Source organism: Hemibagrus wyckioides, linkage group LG16 (assembly GCF_019097595.1).
Source record: "Hemibagrus wyckioides isolate EC202008001 linkage group LG16, SWU_Hwy_1.0, whole genome shotgun sequence".
Lineage (NCBI taxonomy): Eukaryota > Metazoa > Chordata > Actinopteri > Siluriformes > Bagridae > Hemibagrus > Hemibagrus wyckioides.
The window spans coordinates 16,796,707-16,802,914 of record NC_080725.1 but is presented as its reverse complement, the minus strand read 5'-3'; positions in this window follow the sequence as shown (position 1 = coordinate 16,802,914).

Here is a 6,208-nt window from a genome sequence, read left to right as displayed (position 1 = left end):
CTCTCTCTCTCTCTCTCTCTCTCTCTGCGTGGAAAATTGAAAACACATTCACTTCGCAGGGTTGAAAACGCAATAGACGTAAATGAACAGCTTTCTAGCTTTAAAAGTGTTGAACTAGGACTCAAGATTTATTTTAACCTACTTGTCTCTGTATATGCCTGTGGGTGGGCAATCTGCATGTGTGATTTAAGCCACTGTTAATTAAAACAGGCCTGACCTGTAATAATCTACCCCTAAATCTAACTTTAACCCTACCAGGGACACACAATTCATCCCTCTTTCTCTTTACTCTTTCATAAGAGTCATATGCCAAAGTGGTAATTGCATTTGGAGTATTCCTGTCATCACAGACACATCATATCAAGAATTTAAACTGCTTTATGTTGGACTATTTAAGTCTTGGGAAAGTAAGAAAAGATCACAAGAATAACACCACCCGAACTGTCTGAACTGAAGTGAGGCAATGGTGCCACGGAAAAAAATAGTCAAGCACCTTCAGGTAACAATGCAACCAGAAAGACATTTTCAGGACAACTCCATCTATATAACGTTTGTTTAAACATGATATCATCGAGGAGAAAGTTCATGAGAGGTAAGAGCGTGTTCAAGCACAGAAAATCACAACGATGGCACTACTGCGTCAGTGCAGCACAGTTGTGGCTTGTATTGTTGCTTTCTGTGGTCTCTAGGTTTTATTCAGGATCCTCCAGTTTCCTTCCATCTCCCAAAAACTCGCTGGTAGGTCCTTCCTCATTTCCAGTGAGACCAGTGTGCATGATTTTGATTGTGGCACGGTTGTTGGTGCCAAACTGCTCATCTACTAGGAACTACACAACAATTTTTACAGTATAGTTGCAGGGGAAAGAAAACAACATATTTTTCTGTATGTACATGGTCTGTATTTCTTCAATGCAAGTGATTTGTATTTCCTGAATGTATTTCAGCTGCCTTATCTGAATGCGTGTCATCTGTATTTCTTGAATGTATGTCAGCTGTATTATCTGAATGCATGTCATCTGTACTTTCTGAATGCATGTCAGATACATTTCCCTGCTTATACAATAACCATGAAATTTTGCTTGATTTGAAATGTATTCACCCCTTACAGCATAATAGCATCAGTTGGAGTTGGCCAAACATCCTACAGAATGCCACACAGCTAATCTTCATCATTAAACAAACAGCTTTTCTTTAACATCTAGTGAACCGATGATGTAGGTGTTCGACTTACAAAAGTCACACGCATGTTTGTATAGCTTAATAGCTTGTAGTTGAGGTTGCTCTGAGGATTTTGTTGAGGCTGATCTCTTGAGACTCCTTTCCCCCATTTTATTAAAAATCAGGCATCAGGGGCATTTAATATTATGTCTGAATTTTAATAAAATGGGGGAAAGGGACTAACAAGACTAAGGAGGCTTATGTTAAGCCTGTGTTTGTATTTGGCCAGTCTCAGTAGGTTTTTTCCACCATGCGATGGACTTGCATCGCATTCAGGGTGTATTCCTGCCTCACACCCCATGTTCAGCTCAGCCATTAAGTACTTGATCAAACCCACACACACTTTCTCTTTCCAAATGTATCACACATTACATGACACAAACAGAAACATTAGTAAAATCCTCACAGTGAAATTAACAGTCTGTCATCTGCAGATATCTATTCTAACATAGAAAGTACAGCTGCAATATGGGGAGCGCTCCAAAATAACCCCAAAGTTATTAATAGTTGATAACATACATTTTATATTTGAGCTTAAGAGCTGCAAAACAGAACCAAGAGCTCGCAGCACATTTTTAAAAAAATCTCTCGACACTCTTCTAGGCTTTACCCGACCCAACCTACTCCTTGCACTTAATATTACTTTGGATTTGTTTCTCAGAGTGAGTGGAGATATTTCTACGAAAGCTTTGGGAGCGCTGGAGAGAAGCCAGGGAGATTGAGTAAGGTTTGATGGCTCTGGTATTGGTAGAACTCTCTGGCCTCTGAGCCAGATTTAAGAGGAGGAGGGACATAGTGAGAGGAACTGGTAGATTCATTGGTGGAGAGACTGGGAGTGAAGGGTTAAACAAGCACAGATGGAGCCGAGGAGTGTGTTGGACCAGTATGGCCACAGTGTGAGAGAAAAAGCACCGTGCTGTTCTTGATATGTAATTTAGTCTTTATTTGTTGAGAGAGACCCAGGAGAGAACATACAATGGAAGTAATTTTACATAATGGCCGATCTTTAGTGTTTGTGATGACTTAGCATTAAATCCTTCAGAGTATGATAAAATATTTCCCATTTTTAGGGCACTGAAAATATTGGCACACTGACGTGAGGTGCTACTCGGTTCATGTTAATAATACCCTGTCTGTAGCTGTATTTCTTCCAAAGCAAATGACTTACAATAAAATAACAAAAAAGGTGACTTATGTGTAAGTCCAAAAAAAAAAAAAAAAGCTGTAAGGAAGTATGTTAGCATGTTTAGGTCATTTCCCGCTCTCAGTCTCAGAAACAAGCATAACGAGCAGATTAGATGGCAATAGGATCATGTTAGCACTTAGCAGACATGACCCAATGAACCATATCCAGAAATATAAGGTCTCTATATCCATTAAGGGCTTATTCAAGGGATGGACCAAAGAAGCGCTGGTACTCTAATTTGCCTTTAATTCTAAGTGCTTTATCTTATTGTGTGCATTAGCAAATTTGATTTCAGAACTGGATGGGAGAGGTCACTCGGAAACTAACCATGGCAATCCAATAAAAACATTAACATCCTGAAATCATGTTGACTTGGCACCATCAAAAGAAATTTCAAAAAGCAGCTTTTTTTATTTGACTCTTCTTTACTCTAGATACTAGAGTACACTTCTGCTTGCCCCGGTTGAACCTGAAAGACACTTCACAATGATATGGAATGTGGACTGTCACTGAATCCAGGGTGGCCTAAATGACCCTTTTGTTTTCTTTCCTAAATGGAACTTTTAGGAGATGAGCTCCTGGTAAGACAGGACTTCCACCGAGCCACTTGGCCCCTCACTGAGACCCTTTCTCCAACAGATGTTTGTTGTTGAGCCAGTGAGGTCAGTAATCACATTTTCCCTGGGTGTTAGCAATGCCTCGCCAGTGGTATGGCCTGGAGGTCAAGGGGATAGGGAGTCGCCTTTGAAGCCCTCAGGATCACCATCATTCCAGCTTACTCTCATTCAAAGGAATTTCAGAGTTAATGTCTTCCATATAGGAGAATGTATCCTGGAATGCCACAATATCACCTGGCTGTCTTCCTTTTTCGGTGAAGGATGAATAAAATATATGAGAGAACACAGAATGGTGTCTTCAAAGACTCTAAAAATCTGCTCTGTATTACCCCAAGTATCTTAATACCCAAATGTTTTGGATGAACAAACCCATGTATAAAATTAAGTGCTGTGCAACCATCCAATAAACTTTTAGGGTGAATTATTTATTATTTCTACAGCTACTGATCACCCCTCTCAAGCTACTGTTTGTCTGAGACATCCAATAAACTTTAGAGATGGATTTTTTTTAAATATTTGTACAGTGAGTGATAATCCAGCTAATGCTACCATGTGTCTGAACCATCCAGCCCTGAACCTTTGAATATTTTCTCTGTTCTCCTGCATATGGAAAGTCACTCAGTCTGTCATCAACAACTTGCCAAATACTTCAGGTCTACCAGATAGTGAAAGTGGAAAATACTGCTTTTCTATTCAAAGAAATCATCGGAATGGTTAAACCCAATGTTGATTACAACGAACACCATTACAATATTGCAAAGTAAGCAAGACAACAATTTGACAACTGTGAATTTAATATAGCAACATCATGATGTGATTTATACCGTATTTGCTTTGTTTAGCTTATTTGTGGGAATGTTTTAAAAAGGATGAGACGTGAAACCTAGGAATGTGAGCCACTGATCAAAATCATCTTTTAGACTGCTGCTTAACACTCCATCAGTACAAATGGGAAAGCCATTATTTGGGGAAAAGAAGGGCCTATTATGTAGAGATGAGTGCAGCATAAGGAAGCCATTACTTTACAATTCTGTCCCAACCCCCCTGTGTCCCACACCTCTCTCTTAGTCACCCTGGGGCATGGCAGTGGATATAACAGCAGATTCTAAGTATATACCACTATCTGTATAATCATTTCCTGTTATTCATTTCCTCAAATTTGATAGACAGTCAAGATAGGATGAATAAGTGGAATAAAATGTTATTGTTTGATAAAAAAAAATTGCCTATCTGAAAAGAGTTTTATTTTGGAAATCTATTTGTCTAAAAAGGTAAGGTTTATTTGAGTTATATGGTGCAACTGTGGAAAAAGTATGGTGGTTTCTTTTAGACTCTATCTTATCCATTTTCCAAATGTTTTATAATCACAAGCCCTGGAAGAACTGTAAGGAACCATTAGAAAACTGTAATCTGCACACTTTAATGGCACGCTTTTCATTAGGCACTTCAGTGTAACCTTTGTTTAAACCAAGTAAACCTAATGAGACTAACATTTTGCAACTAACTGGCTGAACATATTGAACCATGTTTACATCAAGTGTGCAGAGTTTAGTCTTGGCATACAAGACTATACAAGATACAAGACTAGACCCTGCCCCAACCTCAGGTCCAGCATATACACAACCGCTCAAAAGTTTGGTATTTCAGCTTGATTTCAGCTACGGAGGAAGACTCCATCAAGCCAATCCATCTTGTGGGAAATCTCATCAGATTATCTTGAAAAATTGAACGCTAGAATGCCCAGGCTGTAATTGCTGCAAAAGGTGGTTTTTCTGAAGAAGGCAAAGTTTCAAGAAAACATTCCATCATTTCCATCAAAATCCACATTTCTAACTCTGACATGTCAGCATGTCCTGTTCTTTTGTTTTATTTTCTATTCAGACTAATTTCATGTGTGTTTCCTTGGAAAACAATAAAAAAATTTTTTGAGTGATCCCAAACTTTTGAGCGGTAGTGTACACTGAATACATGTGGACACTTGACCAGATTGAGCCAACTTAGCCTGAAAATTGGAATATGTGCAGGCAGGCTGCTACTGACTATAAGTTTACACTATTGTCTATTTACATCAACAAGTCTATAGATAATGTTACTTCAAGACCATGAAGGGGTGTGTCTTGCTAAAAAGCCAGCATCCATTTTATGGGTGACCAGGCAGCCCTCGAGACAGCAAGATGTATTCATATGACCATAAACTAACACCATGTATCTGTAATGTTAATGCCTCCATCCTGCAACTTTTTCTATAAATGGCAAAGAATGATGAGCCTGCAATGAAGACCACCCTTTCTCCCTATGACCAGAGATTCTGTCTGTCGACAGTTGATATCAGAAGAACTCTGTTCACAGTTGGTCCATTTGCTGGGCCTGACAACATACTTGGCAGTCCTTATAGCATATCTTTGAGCCAGATGGTTATCTGTGCATGTTTTGAGACCATCCCAGGACTTAAGAATCCAACCATGCCCTATCTATAGATCACTGCCCTGTAGTACTTACACTATTCATTGTGAAGTGTGATAAGAGGCTAGTCATGAGGCATATACTGTAAAGACCAGACTCACCATGAGGCCAGAGCATTTGCAGCTCACATACCAGCCCACCAGGACAAAAAGGACCTTTCTACAGCAGATTCAGTATTATACACCAGAGCCTGATAGATTAACACTTCCCTCTGCAACTGAAGTCTGACATCCTGGAATCCATGAACTTGACTTCAGTCAATAAAGCAGGGGTTGACAACATCAATTCATAGCACTGCAACACTGAATGGCCATTGAATATGCTGATGACACAGTATAAACAGTGGTGAGCCACATCAGCAGCACAATCACCATACCTTGACATACATGTCGATATAAAGAGGACTCCCTTCATCATTCTGGAGAAAGCTAAATACTCCATGTATCTTGGTGTTCTACTGAGCCCTGAACATTACTTTCCCAACACACAAAGGCCATCAGTTTCTCAAGTTCCTGCAGCCTGAGAAGCACAAATCTCCTCCCTTCCATCCTTACCACATTGTCCAAGGGAAGCATGTAGAGCATCCTGAGCAGCTGTCTGGTTTGGGAATTTCAACATCTCAGACACCAAGACAACCCAGATGTCTCAGATCATCATCAGGATCTTTCTTTAATCTTTTCTGCCTGCAGAAAGCCATCAGACACACGAATAACTCTCTTACCAG